A 20,208-nucleotide genomic window follows, 5' to 3' on the forward strand; every position below is an offset into this window, starting at 1 on the left:
TGCTCAATTATTATCAAGTTAGGCTTCCAGGTTAAATATCACATATTTACTAAAATCATTTACTTCTCATCTGAAACATATCTTTGTTTGCCACATCATTCCATCTCACTGGCTTGACAGACAGAATCCTACTCAGCCTAACCATTATCACTAAGCTGATGTTTGTTTTGGCAACAGAAAGACTTCCAATCTTATTTATCAGACTCTCCCCTGTCATTACTCATATTTTCTTTGTTTCTAGTAATACTAATTCCTGAATTTGTATAAAAATAGTTGCCATTGACTGAATAATTGTCAGATGTTCAGTACTGTGCTCAAAGCTCAATGTGTGTTCATAATGACAGCTAACATTTGTGACAGGTGTGATGACAAGCACTTTGCAGACATCAACTCACTTTGCAAAGAAAGAAAACCAGCTATAGTCCTTTATAACTTACAAATGAAACAACTAAGACAGGTAAGAGAAGAGAAATTATTTTTTCTTTGCTCTTCATAGTTATTTATTGGGAAAGACTAGTATAAAAGAAGGCAGATTAAAAAGAGAATAACACAGATATTTAATAACATTACATACACCTATGAGTTTGTCTACATGTATGTATTTCAACAAGACAAAATGGCAGCCCACAGAATGGAAAATATTTTCACCAACCCCACATCTGACCGATGGATGATTTAAAAAAAAATATAGAAAGAACTCAAGAAGTTAGTCACCCAAACACAAAACAACCCAATTAAAAAGTGGGGTACAGAACTAAATAGAGGAATCTAAAATGGCTGAAAGACATTAAAGGAAGTGCTCAACATCCTTAGCCATCAGGGAAATGAAAATCAAAACAGCTTTGAGATACCATCTTGCACCTATCAGAATGGCTAAATTCAAAAAAACCAAGGACAGTTTATGCAAGAGAGGATATGGAGAAAGTGGAACACTCCTCCACTGCTGGTGGGAGTGCCAACTTATGCAGCCATTTTGGAAATCTGTATGGTGATTCCTCGGGAAAATTGGAATGAGTCTACCACAAGATCCAGTAATTCCACGCTTAGGCATATACACAAAAGAAGCACATTCCTACAACAAGAACATCTCTTCAACTATATTCATCGCAGCATTATTTGTAATAGCCAGAACCTGGAAGCAACCTATATGCCCCTCAACTGAAGAATGGATAAAGAAAAATGTGGTACATTTACACAATGGAGTATTCCTCGTTGGAAAAAAAATGTAATCTTGAAATTCTCAGGCAAATGAATGGAACTAGAAGAAACAATCCTGAAAGAAGTAAACCAGTCACAAAAAGACAAATATTGCATATACTCACCCATATATGGATAGTAGACATAGAGCAAAGCATTACCAGCCTACAACTCACACCTCCAGAGAGGCTAGGAAACAAGGGGGACCTTAATATTGGCATACATGGTCGCCTGGAGAAGGGGAAAGGGACAAGATCTCCCAAGAAAATTGGAAGCATTGGGAGAGGGGAGAGGCAGATAGTAGAAAGACAAGGGGAGAAGAGGTGGTGGGAAGACATGAGGGGCCAGGAAGACTGAGTTGGGGAAAGAATACAGGGGAGCAAGAAAAGAGATTCCTTAATGGATGGAGCCATAATAGGTTTAAAGAGAAATCTGGCACTATGGTAATGGTAATGTCCAGAGATCTACAAGTATGACCCCAATGAAGATTCTAAGCAATAGTGGAGAGGCTACCCTAAATGCCATTTCACTATAATGAGATTGATGACTACCTTATATGCCATCCTAAGGCCTTCATCTAGTAGCTGATGGAAACAGAAGCAGAGACCCAGAGGTAAGCACTGAAACAAATTCCTAAATCCAGTTGCAGAGAGAGAGGAATAATGACCAAAGGGGTCAAGACCAGGCTGGGGACACCCAGAAAAAGCTGACCTGAACAACGGGGAGCTCATGGACCCCAGACAGACAACTCAGAAACCAGCATGGTACATAACAAGGCCACCTCTACTTTGGTGTCACTTAGGAGATGTGGGCAATCTATTGTGCCTCTGGTAGTGGAACAGTATTTATCCCTAGTGTACGAATGGACATTGGCAGCCCATTTCTCATATAGGGATGCTCTCTCAACCTAGACACAAGGAGGATGGTCTAGACTGCCCCAAATGACATGACAGACTTTGATGATCCCCCATGGAAAGCCTCACCCTCTCTATGGAGCAGAAGAGGGATGAGATGGGGGCAGGTTGTGTGCATCGGATGATAGGAGGAAGGGGGAACTGGGATTGATATATAACATAAGATTGTTTTAATTTAAATAAAAAAATCATAAAAATAAAAAAGAAAGGTATTAAAAACAAAGCAAGGTTTGCCATTCAAACTGGAATTGGTGCTCCTCCATCAGTAAGTGTTTCTGGTGTCCTGATGTCATCTCACCCATGATATGGAGTAGGAGCTAGGACATTCCTTTTGTGGATATGAATTTCCCATTCACAAGCATCACCTATTCTGTTGTCAAACATGTGTGCCTACAGGTACTTAAAATGATCACTCCACGTCATCTTTATTTCCTGCCCAAAGAAGATATTTTTTAGTTGGACTGTTCTGAATTGCTATTGTTATATTTTGAGGTGGCATATAGCATTCTGTTACAGGAAAGAAAATATGTAGGAACATCTCAGAATTCATGGAGTTAGTAGGTGGGGAATCTCTGTAGAAAGCTGTTGAAAGTCTTGCATTGCAAGTGGTGGTAAAACAACTCATTTGGTAAAGCACTTCCTTTGCAAGATAAGCACTTGATTATCCATTGGTATTATTTTAGCCTAGTAAAACAAGGCCATGGTAGCATACACTTGTAAACCCAGTCCTGGAGAGGTGGAGAAAGCAGATCCTGGATTCTTTCTGGTCAACCAGCCTAGTCTAAGTGGCAAGTCTCACATCCCAGTAATAGACCTTGTATCATAAGACAGGGTAGAGAGATCTTGAGGAATGGCACCAGAGGATGACTCCAGGCTTCCATATGCATGCAAACTTGTACCCACACATGTGTAAGCATGCCCAATACCAAAATGCACACTCACATTATGACAAATTCTTATTATAAACATCAAAGAAATATAGATATTAAAGGATGTGCTTCTTAACCAGATTCCAGCAACAAACAATTCTGAAATAATCAAATTTTCACTAATTATACTTTATATTAGACTATTAAGTCTTCTAAGATTTTAATAAACTACAAAATCTATAGCACTGTATGAGTTCAGCTCCTATACAGGCTAAGCAGGTGTTCTATCCATGATTTATTTTTAATAATTTTTAAGTATACAAAATCTTGGTAAAGTTTTTTAGATTTTTTTCTCCTTTAGGGTTATAATTCTATAGAAGAAATGCCATCACTAACATTTTAAAGATGTCTGTGTGTGTGTGAATGCTTGTGTAATGTATGTGAAAATAGAACACACATATTCATACTTGTGAATGTGGGCATGTTTGCACTATGGTTTAGGAGTCACGACTGGATAATGACCTTGGGTATGGAACCTTGTCTTACACCTCGTATGAGACAGGCTCTCTTATGGTTTACTACTATACTCCAGGCCAGCTGGCCTGTACGCATCTAGGGATTCACTTTTCTCTGTCTCAGGTATCACAATATGGACATTGAGATTCCAGATATGTGCTGCTATGTCTGGCTACCAGAGGGGTCTGTGGATCTAAACTCAGGTCCTCACAAATTTCCATGTACTCACTGAGGCATCACCCTAACCCTAATAATACCGGTTTTAAAAGAAAACAAAAAAGTACTCAAAGAGCAGGAATGGAAGAGATACTTAAAAGAAATCTATACTGTGGTGAAAAAGACTTCAAGAAAAGGTGTTTTGTTTCTGATTTCATATCATGTTAACAAAACAATAGAATAATTTCTGGAAGTAATTTGTAATTGTATTTATTTATTTATTTATTTATTTATTTATTTGTTCATCTTTGCTTTTACCTAAAGGAATTTAGTAAGAAGTTAGGTTTTGGATTGCTGCCATCAATACTAATTTGAGCAGTAATTAAACTTGTTATTAGTGTTTTTAAGAGCATGCAAATGTTACTCATTAAGCAGTGGATGGATTGCTTCTCAGCCTGTGTTGCATGAATGTTACATTTAATCGTATGAATATTGGCTCAGATGTTGGTAAGTGACAAAAACTGTCCCCTCAGAATACTCCTGAAAACAAAGTCTGTGCATCATGGGGAAGGCTTAATGAAATCGACAAAGAGCTTGTTTCTCTAGGGTGACTTTAAGTTTATGCAGATGCACTAGATTGCCCTGAGGATGAAGAGATGATTTTTATCATCAGTGATTTTACCCCTGGATGAGGTCATGAAACACCTCTGGTCTTCTTCTCCCATTAACAAAGAACATTTTTACCTTCATTACTGCAACAAAGTGCAGGTTATGCTCCACTAGGGAGCCTGTGGCAACTGGAAGAACTATATTTGCTGTTGCACCATTCATAGCTGGGCTTGGGATTTTGAGCACAAATCACTCATTCTTTCAGAAGGCTTTGCATTTATTTACTCAGTGCTTGTTTGGTTTGTATTATTCTCAGTGGGGTTCATATTGTTTATGCCTCCAGACTTTTCAAGGTTTGTCTTAGAGTAAAGATCAGGAAAAAAAAAAAAGAAGCCAATCAGATCTTTTCTAAAACAGCCTTATATGATGGGTCTTGGAGATCAGTCAGTTGAATATTAAAGTCTCATGGATGGTGAGTGGTACACATCTCTGTTTGGCATGTACCAAGTTGGCTGACAGAGGCACTGTGTATCTGTGTGGTAAGCTCCATTAATCTAGTTTTATCAAGTGTGCAATAATTTTCAATGATTCTATTTACATTTGGTCAAACTAATGCAAGTGTCAGCTTCAAAAAGCATTAAGCTGGTGAGATATGAGAATCTGTGCCCACATTGAGGGTATACTTTTTCTAGTTTCTATACTAATTTGGGTCTTTGCTGGGGAAAGATTTCCTGTTGCAGTTTGCCTTGACATAGCTGAAAGTCTCAGCACCCAGCCATGTGTTAGACATACTGTTTTCAAGCCCTTTTTATACCTAAGAATATATGTTGAGATGGGAAGCCAGTAGTTTCTGCTTTCCAAAGATCTCCATTGCTTCAACATCTCATCACCTCTTCATGGTGCACATTTACAAACCCCAGTGTTCAGCCTGGACACTGGGGATCACCTTTTCAGACATTAGAAAACAATAGAAGATTGAAAAATGCCTTGCAATACCTCTAAAACTAGCTTTTAGTTGTTTAGCAAAAGAGAATGTCAGGACCTGTAATACCATACAAAATGTGACAAGCAAGTGGGGAGAAAAAAACAAATATTTATATAACCTATTATTTACATATATTTGCATGGATGTATCATTTCTAAAATCATCCATAACTTATGTAATATCTCCTTGTAAATTTAATGAAAATTAATTCCTTCCAAAATTTCCAAAAAAAAAGCTGTCTCTGCACTGTAAAAGAATAAAGGTGTTTCAGTCTTCAGAATGGCACAACATCCCTCACTCAAGAGATCAGTGAGCAAATGCACATTGCATTTCATGTTATAATGGTGATCAGTTGTGCAAAACTTCAACATTGCCTTTCTAGCACCAGAATTAATAATTTCATAAATGTACATCACTGTCTTCACAATTATGTTCATTACCATCATCACTATTGTTTGAATAAAAATTGTCCCCATAGTTCCATTGGAAGTGACAGCACTACTATTTGGAGAGTGAATTCAAGGGCAGCCAAAGTTACACAGAGAAACCCTGTCTCATAAAAGAAAAAATTAGAAGCAAAAGAAATAGAGTAATGAAAAAGCCTTGTAAAGATGAAAAATACACACATAGTCTGGATACTATATGCTATATTGTTGTCTTTCAATTGTTTGATTGCTGAGGAAGGAGTGACAACTGCTAACAGACATTTGATTATCAATGCTGCTAAATTAATCCAATTTATACATTTTAAAAATGCTTTGACTTCAAAATTTAAGTCTAAGGACAGGCTACTTGGGAAAAGAGTTTTTGCTTGTATTTCCACAGAAAATGAAAAGTTATGGATATCTTCCAGACTAATATGTTTTGATCAAGCAAGACCCCCTGAAGCAGTGGTCCAGCTGAACCTACATCCAAAAGAACTGAGATGATGCAGTCATAGACCACTACAGCCAGGATTTCTGTGTTTCATCATGATCCCCATGGTATGGACATCACCCACAACCAGCAGGAAGCAGTTTGGAATGAACAATGTCCAAATTCCTAAGTATTGTTTGTAAATGTTTGTTTTCATTTAAATGGGGTTGGTTATAAATGGTAATGAAACCCTTCTTTTTATTTAGACAGAAAAAAGGAGATGATGGAGGAGGTCCTTCTGTGTATATGTTTATCTTATTGGTTGATAAATAAAGCACTGTTGGCCAATAGGAAAGCAAGATAGGTGGGACTAGGAGTCAAAAGGATTCTGGGAAATGCAGTAAAGAGATCCAGGCAGGAAGTGACATAGCAGGCAGACTCTTAATATAAGCCAGGGGCAAGAAGGAAATTATCCTCTTGCTTTTCCTCTTCCTCCTGCTCTCTGCTCTGGAGATGCCATGTGATCCCAGGAAGACAGGACACATTCTGCTGGCATCCTCCATAAGATAAGTCTTATGATTATGGCTGATCATTAGGACTGAGCTAGCAGATAAGAAATCATAATCATTGGCCAACAGCATTGTACCTAATATAAGTCTCTCTGTGTATTATTTTGTAACCCATGTGGCAGGTGGAACTTGGGCAGAACTTGGGCAGTATGGTGGAAAGATTTATGGTTACACAACTTAGGGAGGAAAAGGGGTTATTTCATCTTACAACACTCAGGTCACATTCCATCACTGAGTGATGTCATGTTAGCAACCTAAAGAGGGAAAGTTGAGGCAAGAACTGAAGCTGAGATCATGAAGGAATGATGCTTACTGGCTGGATTTCCATAGCCTGCTCAGATCTGCTTTCCTATATGACTCAGTACTACCTTATAGGGGATCACGCTTCCTTTTATGTGATATGCCCTCCCCCATCAATACAACAAAGTACACTACAGACAGATACTACTCTAGGCAATCTGATGGAGGCATTTTCTCAGTTGAAGTCACTTTTCCTAGATAATTCTATCTTGTATAGTGTTGGAAATAAAACCAGCCAGTACAACTGTCATGATTAGCCTGTAGTTAGGATTAATTTATATAAAATTGTCATGTGTCAGGTAGTATAGTTAGTATATTTTAAGCATCATTTTTAATCTAATATTACAAGATCTGTGATGTATGGGAACTTCTATGAACAGAGGCAGTGAATGCAAGTTTTTCCATAGATAAATACATAAATATATATTAATAAATAAATAATTTTAAGATGTGGAATCTTTCATAACCATTTAGTTACTGCTACTAGTCAAAAGAGATGGAACAAAAAATCGCATTTGAAATTCACTTACCAATTTATTGACATTTGTGAAGTTTGCACAGTTTAATTATTATGAGTGGTGATATGACATGCATCATGTACAAGAACTTGTGGGGGAAAATGTCTTTCTCTTGAATGGATGCACAGGAAAAGAGATCTCAGATCACTTGTTGCCTCACACTGTGTTTAACTTACTCAGAAGAGTTCATATTCTTTCTCCAAAGTGGCTGTCCTTACATACATTTCCACCTGTCTCTCCACATTTTCCCAGCATCTGATAATATTAGTTTTCTTGACTGTGATCACTCTGTGATGTGTGTGATGTTACTTCACTGAAATTAATTTGTATTTCCTAACATAGACTTACATCAAAGATACTTTTTAAAAATCTGAATATATAATGAATAACTCAAATTTTCTCCAAAATTCTAGAGAATATAAAATTCTGGAAAATGAAATCACATTATTTACATAGGACTGGGAACTAGTGGGGTAATTACTTGCAAATGGGGAAGAGAACTTCAGTGTGTTGAAAATGATCTAAAATTGGATTGCAGTGATGTGCAATTACATAAATTTACAGGAATTCAATATAATTTAAAATTTAACAGAAAAAAACAAAAAGAAATTCATTTACACTGTAGGTTTATTGGTATCTGGAATAGACTCTGAATCTATAAAAACTAATGTTGTATCTAAGATCAATCAATAATCAATCACTACTTGGTTTGTGAAAATTTTTAACACTTTTCCTAATAAATATTAATGTTAATCAGTAACAAACTTATTGCATTCACAGTTCAGGTACACATTTTTAATTGTGTGAAGTTGATCACATGAAAACATTAAGAAAAGCAAAAGGCAAAACAATCAAAAATGGGCAGTATTGGAGGTTTCACATATGCCTGATACAAATTAAGGCAGCTTATACTTGCTGAAATTCAAGGACCTACATATCCAGCATTAAAAGCTAAAGGACTTCTATGTGTGAGCACTTGACAGAAGATTACCCTGTGAATGGAGAGGTTTCTGGAAGTTCTGCACATTCATGGCACTCTCATCCAGGCAAAAGAAGATCTTTTGAGTTAAATAAGAAAGACCAGGAAAGGAAACCACACTCAGATCAGGTGAGAGTTTGTCTTCTCTCACCTGCGTCTTAATGAAGAGTGTGATGATGTAGGGAATATTCTCAGAGACCAAATTATGAGGAACTTTGAACATTTATTCTAGACTTACTTGCCTGGATTTGTATAAAATACTCTTTTCCACACATGAGTTATTTCTGTAAGGTGCTGTGAAACAAGCAGAACGTATCAAAAATCTGACACTGGTAAGGCATAGCCACCACACTGAAGACTAGGGTTATCCTTGAAGTAGACAGTAAATGAATGTGTGTGTGTGTGTGTGTGTGTGTGTGTGTGTGTGTGTGTGTGTGTGTGTGTGTGTGTGTGTGTGTTTACCTAAAATATGAAGGCACAATGGACATTATTTTTTATGTTTGTGTGAACCGTTACTTTTGAGGGAGGTCATAGAAAGGAACATTCTTTGATAGAAGTGAAAATTGAGATGCGCTGAAAGGAAGCCATTTCATTGATCTAAGGATATCAATAATTCACAGGTCAAGATAAAAAATGGGCTACCTGAGCTGATGTGTAAATCAAAGCTGCCTGGTACAGCATCCCATTGCTCTTCATCAGCACTTTCACACATCGCCACAGAACTTTTATCGTCTCCTGTCTATAATCAAATCTACCAATATGGGATTTTGGTTGTAGTTTCTAAGAACAACAGCTGCTATAAAAGCTCTAAATTATTAAGTACAATTTAAAAATGCAAAATTTTCACTTTTTCTCCTTCAACTTTCTTCTCCAATGTGCCCAAATAACTTGTTGAGAGGTAAAGGAGGGTGTTAAGATGGACAATGATTAAAAAACACTAAAGTGGATAGGAAAAGGCTGATTGTAATAGTCTCGAAAGGAGTGATGAGCTCAGCTGATCCAAAGTGTCTGAGCAGACAACAGTAATCATTGTTAGATTCAATTCATAGATTAAAGGACTTCAAAGCTATTAGGAAGCATTTTCCAAGATGTTATCTTCACTGTCTCTTGCAGATGAATAGAATGTGAGCAAAGAAGTTAGTGTTTTGGCATGTTTTCCCCTGACTTACAGATTTAATATAATAGAGAGAAACCCATTTATCTCTTTTATGAGCCCCAAGGTATGGCTGTTCATAGGTTGTACTTCAAGAAATGAAACATTATATGTTCACTCACCACTTTCAGTTATTTCTGTTGCATGTTTCTAATAGCATATTTGTTGTGATCATTTTGTGAGATTGCTTTACCTGGTAGCACTCTCCTTCTTCAGTGGTAGGAGAAACAATAGCTATTTCTCAATTGCTTCTAATCTAACTGTAAAATGTCTCCAATAGTGGTACTGGGAATAGAAATGGGTTTCAGTCCAGCATACCTTATCATATACATTTACTCCTCCTTTCTCACCCACTATCTTTTATGTCAGAAATTCATCAGCAGTGAAGTATTAACTTCACTGTATAACAAAGGATATTCACAAAACTGCTTTTATATATCCCTATATATGGGGAATACCTTCAAGTTCCTCATATATTCTCAAATAAAAGGGAACATGTTTATTTTTATAGAATTATCATTCATTTGAAACAAGTACAATTAAGGTAGCTATGGAACCTATCCAACCAAGGAGCTCCAGATTAACAAAATTCAAGTTCACAAATTACCAATGATGCTTGAGATATTTTAATCCAGTGTTGACAGCTAGAGTCAAGTTCAAAAACTAACTAAACATTTTTTTTCTTCTTTTCGTTATTGTCAAGGTAAATAATACTTTCAGAGGATTTATTGAACTTCCATCATATGCCCAGAACTATCCTAGTCACAGCAAAATAGAATAGAAACACAAAAGAAAATGCTTCTGATCTGTTGGGATTTAACCACACAGACAAAACACTCCAGACAGCCTACCTCTGCCATCCACTAAACTATCCTTTTTTCTATGAGAAGTTCATTACACCTAGAAAAGGTCAAAGTCTAGTCAGTGAATTCTTTTCTATATGGTGGCAATCAGTCCTATCCAGATAATGAAGTCTTGAATAGAAAGTAAAAGCTAATCTTTTTTTAGAAATCCACTCATGGCCAATTGGAATTGTTCAATTTTCCTTTCATGTTTTCTAAACACAAATAAAATATTGGAATAATTTACATGATACAACAAGAAGACCCAGAGATAGGCAGTGAGTGGATTAGTGGCCTGAATAAAGCTTTAGTGGTTATTGACATGGTTTATCTTCCTTACCCTGTCAATAAGGTGGCAACCCAGAAAGACCAACAGTAATATATAAATGTATCTATAGCAAAGGGGCAACAAATGCTGGAAAACATCCAAAGAATAACCTAGTAATATAGGAAATGTCCTTCAGATTTAAGGATAAAGCAAGTCATTTTAAAATGAAAGAAAAGATGAAACTTTTACATTAATGAAGCATCTCTAAAAAAACTAGGTGAAGCCAGTTCTTTTCTAAAGATGTATTTCACTTTTAAAAATGTTCTTGATGTGTGTCTTTATGTGTGGTCCCTGTGCCCCTGCATGCATATGAGCATAGGGGCCAGAGAAGGGCATTGAGTCTCCAGAGGAAGTTACAGTTTGACCCATCTTATATGGAAGCTGAGAACCAACACATCTACAAAAGCAGAAAGTTTTCTTAATATTTGAGCCATTTCTCCAGTTCCTATAAAATTTCATAAATAGAAAGTGTGAAATGCAAAAATTGAGCACTCCCAGAAGGACAAAAGAACAACTTAAATGAAACTATGCAAAGTATGATGTAATATGGTAGGCTTTCTTTTCCTCTTGAATTCCTAAAGCAAGTTGGAGGAAAAATTCCAACATCAAAACAATGACATAGTTATATATTCAGAAAAAAAAAACACTCAAAATAACTGCACAAAAAGTGAGTGCTAAAAATTTACAAAAGAAAGTCAAATGCCTATCTGCCACTCAGTCTAATAAAATGATGACCTCAACAGATTATGGAAATTTATTTAAATAAAATTCAATACTTTGAAGCAGAGGAAATATGCAGACATTTTTTTAGTCCTATGAATTCTACAGAGTTCATGCATTTCCCAATCATTCCTGCTTCTCATACCAATCATTAGGAATCAACAATATTGTTTAGTGGTAGAGTATGTACTTTGTATCCTGAAGCCCATAGGTTCTATCTCCAACAACTTCCCTTGACAATTACAACACAATTTTCATTTCTTGGTTCTCAAGACTAGTCTTACTCAGAAAATTAAGGATACAGGACACCATTGGCTAGCTGAAGAATCCCAATTGAAACAAAAAGAATGTATTTATATACCTAGAAGAATGAATGCAATTAAAATAAGGATGACAAAAACATGTAGTCCATTTTTGTGTTAGCCTGTCCTGGAGAGTGATTTTGTTTGTTTTACGTATTTTTTGTCATAATCAGTTTTTTAGTTATTTTTTTTGTTTCAACTTTGTTTTTGTCTTTCTTTTCTAGTGGAGAAAATTAAGTTAGGAGGTAACTGGATGGAGTTAGGGGAGGGGAAATAATATGACCAAAATACATTGTATGAAGTAATTCTTTAAAAAAAAAAACGTAAAAAGGAAAGAAAAGAAAAAAATCGAAGAAAACATCAAATGCTGGCAAAGATGCAGATAAAATGAATGATATACAGTCAGTACCTACCTTAAATATATGACCACTCTGAAAAATGTCACTGGTTATTAAGAGAAGGATTATGCCATTCTATATCATCTAACAGTTAGATTCATAAACCTTACCACATATGGGTTGATACAAATATCTTTATATATTAATCTATAACTAATGTCTATTAGTTATTCATAATAGCAAAGAGCTGGAAACGGGATATATATGGAAAAGTGGGATGGCTAAATAAACTATGGTATATCCATGACATAGAATATTTCTTGACATGTGAATTAGGTTGAATGAAATGTGGTGTCCACAGTGAATATGCTGTATGTTTCCATTAATTCGACATGCTTGAAAATACCAGATTACATAAATGAGAACCAATTAGTGATTTCTTTAGAGTGTAAAGAAGAGTGTAAATACAGACAAAAGTGGCTATTTTTTCATTATTGGGGAAAACTTACTAAAACAAATCAGGCAAGTCCTGTAGCTCTTTTAGCAATTGTGTGTTAATCTACAGCTGTGCTAAGGAAGTCAATTGGTAAAATAATCTACTTTCATGAGTCCTGACTGATAACCAGGAAAAGAAGAAAACTCACACTTGTGAAAATATATATTACTAGAACATTTTAGAAAGAATCATGAGATCCTCATGACTTCTAAGATCTTCTTAAAGACTTGTAACATAACAAGGCAGAGAAAGAAGTACATGCTAGAGAGTACCGCAGAGTGAGAAGTTAGTGATTGAAGTTACCAGCAATGCATCTTAGATGGGTAAGTATGGCTCTAAGTGGCATGTATATAATTCCTTAAAGACACTGCATCACAACATAGTATTTTGTCAAAAGATATAAAAACTAAGTCTGATCATGATAAACTATTGAGCAAACAAATAGTAAGATGCACTCTATTTCAAAGAAGGAAGAGGTATCATATTGTTCAGAAATATTATAGTCACTTTTAAAAGAGATGCACACATGGCATGCCAAAACACTCATAATCTCACAGAAGTTGTGATTATCTGCAAAATACCAGCATGAGACTGTGGCAGTCTATACATCATCACAGATACAGAGAAGGTTCATGGAATACCCATTTCTGGAAAGTCACTTGCTTAGTAGTAGAGCCACTGATTAGTTGCTGCTGCTCCAGTAAGTGTCCCTGTACCTGTGCTTATCCAAGAAAACTCTAGATTTCATAGGTCACATAAAAATAAAGAGGGGGAAAAAGAAAAAAGATATAAAAGTAGGAGAAAACTTCTTTGAAAGAAAATGGGGACTTATGGGATAAGAGAAGGCTATAGAAATCTTTGGGGATACAGGAATCTAAAGAGACATGGCAAATAAGGGCAATATCTGATTCTATGCTGGCTTATGTCTCTGTGTGCTGGTGGTGTCTATAAAGGGCACACACCTGTGAAGCACTAAATTTGTAATTTGTACTCTAGGTTACAGTGATATTATTCACATAAACCTGTAAAGTTGATAGAAGTATTGTGATGTGATATTTTAATCTTAGAGCCTCTCCATTAAGAAATTATACTGAGGCAATTAGGATAATAGAGCAACAACTACACCTATAATTCCACCTAAAAACTTCCAAACACCTACTTGCATGTCTATGTGTAGAGAATAACTAACATATACATATTAGTTTGTACATATAAAAATATGAGAGAGAAAAGACATTCAAGTAGATATGATGAAATATTAGCAAGCCAATTTGGACACACTGTATATGATGTTTCTTCTTCCTATTTTTGTTATTGCAATTTTTATAAATTTGAAACTATTTAGAAAAATAAAAACAAAACAAAAAAATAAAAATCTGCACCTGAAGAGAAGCTGCTGTTCTCTTTCCAATGTGCTTCAAATAGCAGAGGCAGAACACATCTGGGTAGGGTTCAGCCCACAGCATGCTGCAGTAAAAACTCAAAGTCACTCACCCCATCAGTGGAAATGATTGGAGTGGAGACACATTACCCATTTCAGACACTTCAGATTTAGGGGTTCCAGCTGTGTCACAGACTCTGTGTCTCAAATCAGTTTTCCTAGTGCAATTTTCCTTCTTTCCGATTCTGTCTTGCAATATTTCCAATAGTAAACAGGATGCTTACAGCTCCAGATTTCAGGAAAAAGGTTGATTAAATTCCCCCAGTAATCCCAGCAAACAAAAAGCTATTCTGTAGCATATAGCTGTTTTTGCTTGGATTTAACACCCTTTGTTTAATCATCATGGGTTCTATTTAGCAAAGATTGTGCATGCATCTAGCCAGGAAGACAAAGATTGGGAGCAGCTAGGGGTTGCCAATCATAGACTAACCATAAATGAATGATGGACTTGTGGTTTTGAAACAAAAGGATGAAAGGACAGGCTAACAAGAGCAAACAAGCCCCAATGAACTTCATTCCCGGTGCTCTTCTACCCTTTTGCCTCTATAGTGCCCTGTGCCTCAACACCTTTCTTCAAAAAAGTGGCTCTTGTTGAATCAGAAGAAGAGACTTAGCGTGATAAGGCTATCCACATCAAGAATGTGAGATATACTTACTAGGTCCATAAAGCCTCACTGCAGGGAACACTCAAACCTGGGGCTGCAGGGGTTAAACCTATTGAAGCCCAGGAGAAAGCAGCCCATTAACGCCACAGGTGATGTACTTGGATAGTTCTTCTAGTAAATTTTATGAAAATCATGAATCTAAAAGAAGTCTGACACTTTTCCTCTCAAATTGGTAATCCATAAAACCAATGCTTCTGTGTGAGACCTGCTGATGGTTTGTTTCAGTTGCAAGTTGCATTGATTTCACTGTACACCTATATTGCATTTGTCACAGGGTGAAATCATACCATATGAATATTTAATGAGCACTTAGAATACACTCATGCCATCAGATATTCATTAATGAATATGCAGCAACTTTCAGAGAACCATTGAAACTGGTAAGAGACAGAGCATTATGCATTGAGGGGCCACAAGGTGATTAAATAGTACTTCCTGTGAATTTTGTTATCATACCATTGTGACAAGGGTGAAAACTGATAATGTTTTCTGAAGCTATAGTATTGCCAAAGTAAAACAAACAACAACTCATAGGCCATATTCTTACAATAAGGCCAAAGACTTCTTTCTGACCAAAAGTAAAAGAATAGTTTAAGGAGAAACAAATAAAAAGTTTTAAGCAAAATGCCATCATCTCTAAACGGCAAACAGTATCACATCCAGATTTCTTTAGCATAAGACAAGTATGTAACTTCATAATGTAACTGTTCCCATGCAAGATAATATTTAGACTATTACACCTAGAATCAAAGACACATAATTATTCTCACCTCTGAAAATCTCTTTCATATTAATCATTTCACTGGTATCTCATGGTATATGTCTAAAATGCAGTGTTTGGTTAATATCCACTACTAGATCATTCTAAAATAAAAAACAAACAAAAAGTCATTCTCAACAACAATGTCAGAAATCTAGAAAACATTCCTTGCTCCTTGCTGGTTATATTTGGAATTCATCTGTATCTCTGTAGACCCACAAGCCCTCCTGGGATGATCTTTTGCACATTGTCACATCTGAACTCCCCAGCTTGGCCATTGATTGGCACAGAGAACAGTTATTCTGTTACTGCTCATTCCTCTGTTCCGGCTACAACTTAGTAATGTGCATAGTTTCATGCTCCTCTTGAGCTGAGGAGTATTCCAGACACTGAGTCAGACTGGTTTCTAAAAGCAGAGTCGTGCCTGTCTGCTACAATATCAGAAGCATTTCTCATAGAAAAAACACAGTAGTGCTACTTCTATACACAAATGTTCATTTTAGCTTGTTGACTTCATGTCATGACCAGAATTATAAATAAAAGGGGCCAGATTAAAGTCAATAAAATGAAATTCTCACATTCAGAATTCAAATTCTATGCATTTCCTCCATACTGATGATGAGTGCCTATCTCATAAAAGGCTATTTACTAGGAAAGCAAGATAAGTAAGTTTACAAAGGAGCCCTTTAATATCTTGTAATTTTTATTGGCTTTTCATATGCTGTGTCATGTACATGTGAACTCTGCACCATTTTTGCACCATTTGTGTGTGTGACATCTACTGAAACCAGAAGATGGGACAGTATTTGCTGGTACTGGAGGTACAGGCAAATGTGAGGGTCCATGAAGGTGCTGATAACTGAACTTGGGTCTTCTGTAAGGGACAGTTAGTACTCAACCATCTCTCCAGCTTGAATGGAACTGTCTGTTCTATATTGCTGTTGACACTTGGTTAGATTAGTCTTCATTTATATTTTATGCATTTTATTGGGGTTACCAAGGATTCATCAACATGAAGTGAGTTTATATCTTCCTAAAGCACTGAGAAATTCTCAATATGGTGCCATTCTTCTGTAATTGCCAGGGGCTGTCTATGTAGATGTCTTATGAAGTGTTGATGAGCTGTGGGACTCATCTGAAATTAAAGGGTTGTCCTATGATCTTAATTTAAGGTGGTTTTTTTATTCAGTTTTTCTTTCTGTTTCTTGGCTATCTTTCTGTTTCTCTCTTTCTCTCTCTATGTTCTTGTAGAACTTAAGTTTTTACTTCAATTGAACGTTTCTATTGTTACATTCATAAATTAAGTCTCGTTTAAAAATAGATATAAATCAGAGAAACATCACCCTTTACAATTGCCACAAACAACATAAAATACCTTGAGGTAACACTAACCAAAAAAGTGAAAGACCTGTACTGTAAGAATTTTGAGTCTTTAAAGAAAGAAATTAAAGAAGATACTAGTGTAAGAATTTTCAAGTACTCATGTGAGTAACTCAAGGGAAAAAACATTAACCCTGATTTGAATTTTATTCTATTGAATTCCATGAATGCTTTGTGGAAAATTACAGAGAATTTAGGTGGTCATTTTTAGAGACTGGAGGAATGAATATTTTGGAATCCATATTATAAGATCTTCTTCGTTCTAATAGCAACCTTAAAAATGATATTGCAAGAAAAAAGACAGATCTAAATTATCATTAATGTTGGAAAATAATTATTTAACATAGTAGTGACAAATTAAATGTAACTTTGTTAAAAAAAGTATGTGATTTTGAAGCATGGTTCAGTAGGAAATACAGGCAAAATAACATGAAAAGTAAGTGTAAATCAATATTAAAAGTGAAGAAAATCTGTATACTTAATCAGTTAACGCACAGAAATAATACTGCAATTGAATCAATATCTAATTATAATGTTTTAAACTATAATCTTTAAAAAACTAGGCAAATATCTTCCTCAATATGATGAAGGGTATCTGAAGTAGAATATAGTGCAAAACTGTTTTTGTTGTTCATGACATACTTTTTGCACTTAAAAGATAGAATGAGATAAATACTTCAATATTTACTGCCACTGTTCAATAATGCAAAGTTCAGATGAATTCAACAGTACAATAATATATCAGTCACCTTACCTTTACTGGAACGGGATAGAGGACCTTGTGCATGTGAGTGCTTGGCCAATATTGAACTCTGAGCCAGAACCACAGCCCCAAACTAATACTATAAAATTGATTACAATTCTGTTTAACAAGCTGCCAGGTTTTTGATGAAATACATTAAACTGATTCTTAAATTATATGAAAATTCAAAAGCAAAACAAAAAGTAAAAGGAACAACCTTGAAACAAAAAAGTATATTTTGATCACTTGTATTATCTGATACCAAGATATAGAACAAAAATAATCAAGGTAGGGTGATAGTAGCATAATGACATAAATAGCAAATGAATAAACAGGCCAAAAATGTGCCTATATACACGGCTAAGCAGTATTTGACAATACATAATGGTGTTCCAGTGGGGAAATGATGATAATTTTACTAAATGAAGGGAAACTAGGTTTATCTTTGGCAGAAAAAAAATATGCCTTTATACTAATGCCTCTCTTTACCCAATATTAAATCAACATGTTTCTAAAAATTGTATTTTATATTTGCAGGTACTAAGTTTCATCCTGTCGGAGGAAGAACCCTCACAGTTCCAGTGAGCAACATTCTAATATTTTGTGCCAGCTCACTGCCTGTCCACAGGATCCAGATTATCAGTGAGCAGTCAAAACAGCCACAGAAAACAGCAAGGAATTTCCTGAAGCAGAAACTACAAGTTTGGGGAAACATAGTGTTTAGGCCTGTGTATTTCAAGCACAGAATCATTATTATTAATTAAAATTTTATTTAACAATTTTACACACATATGTAAGGTATCCTAATTACACCTCCTGATCATTTTATGAGAACTTCTTTTGTTGTTGTTCATTAGGAAAAGATGTAAGATTTCTAATAAAAGTTTTGGGCATTGAGTTAATCATGTGTCTTGCATGTATATGTTGTATGACAATGGGCACCTTTAATTAAAGTTAATGAATTCATTTTAAAATATATTAAGATTTACAAAATAACTAAGGAATCTTGACCTTCCATTTACTCTCCTCCAAGCTTGCTAAGCCTGGAGCATGCTCTAAATATAATACATATGCTAATATTAATTTTATTTTACATTCCAACCAAAGTTCCTCCTCCCACCCTTCTTCCCCAGGCCATCCCCAGCCACTCCTCCCAACAGGTAAGGGCTCCCATGGGGAGTAGATAGTTTGGCACATTAAGTTGGGCAGGACCAAGCCCCCCTCCTCTTGGGTTAAGGCTGGCCATGGCATCCCCTTATAGGGAATGGGCTTCAACAAGCTAGCCCATGAACCAGGGATAGAATTCTTGGTGCTGTTGAGCTGGTTTAGCAGTTTAAAAGTACTGGATGCTCTTGCAGAGGGCCTGGATTCAGTTCCCAGCACCTGCATAGCAGCTTATAACTATAAGTAACAAAATCTATTTTATTAGATGCCCTCTTTTTGTCTCTGCAGGCATAGGACATAACTGGTGTACATACACACATGCAGGCAAAACATACACAAAACACAGAAAACAATCTTAAAACAAAAGTTCTTTGTATAGTTTTAGAGATTCTTTCTTGTTTTCTCTAGGTTGTCTTTTCATATATTTGTTATTGCTGCTGTTTAATTTTCATATGTGTTAGTGCTGGGTGGCATGTACATGTAATGAGTGTGGGTGCACTCTTATCAGGGAACACATGTGGAAATGCTAGGTGTCAGCCCTCACCTCACTGTTATTGAGATGAGGTCTACTGCCTTTTCCATACCACATACTCCAAGTGGTAGGGCCAATAGCCTTCTGTGTATTCTATTTCTATTGCCCCTCTGCCCACTGAAATTCTAGGCTTATAGAGCTATACTACTGTGTATAGCTCCACATGGATTCTGGAGGTTCAAGAACATGTCCTCACACTTGAACATTGAACACTTTTACCTACTTAGCCATTCCTCCAGCCCATCATTTTGTGCTTTTGGGGGGAATGCATACAAGGTCTCACAATGTGTTTCTGGTTTTCTTAGAATTCCCCATGTGGACTAGGTTGGGCTTAAACTTACAGAAATCTTTCTGGTTTTGACTCCTGAATGCCTGGATTAAATGTGTGCTACCATGCTATTGTCTTTCGAAAAACTGATATTTTCTATTTTAATTAATTATAATGTACTATTTTTTTCTACTAAGGACTATATTTTGGTATTGTTTCAAATGTTTTCCAAATCGAAGTATATATGTAGTTTCTTGTGGTGTCTCCTAGGATGTTTGCTATTCCAAGTTTCTGTTGGAGTTTATGGTCCATTTAAGGTCAATTTTGTGAAAGAGTTTTTTGTATTTCTAATTTTCCTTTTCATAAGATTATTCAGTTGTTCAGCTTGAGAGATGGCACAATGGTTAAAAGTGCCGGCTGCTTTTCCAGAGGGTCAGGGTTCATTTCCAAACATTCACGTGGCAGGTCACAACCATTTGTAACCTCAGTTCTAGAGAATCCAATTCTTTCCTCTGACCTGTACAGGGACCAGGCATGTGCACAGAAATATATGCAGGGAAAACACTCGTACACAGAAAATAAAAGTACTCTTTTTAAAAATCAGAATGTC

This window comes from Cricetulus griseus, chromosome 8, assembly GCF_003668045.3.
Source record: "Cricetulus griseus strain 17A/GY chromosome 8, alternate assembly CriGri-PICRH-1.0, whole genome shotgun sequence".
NCBI lineage: Eukaryota > Metazoa > Chordata > Mammalia > Rodentia > Cricetidae > Cricetulus > Cricetulus griseus.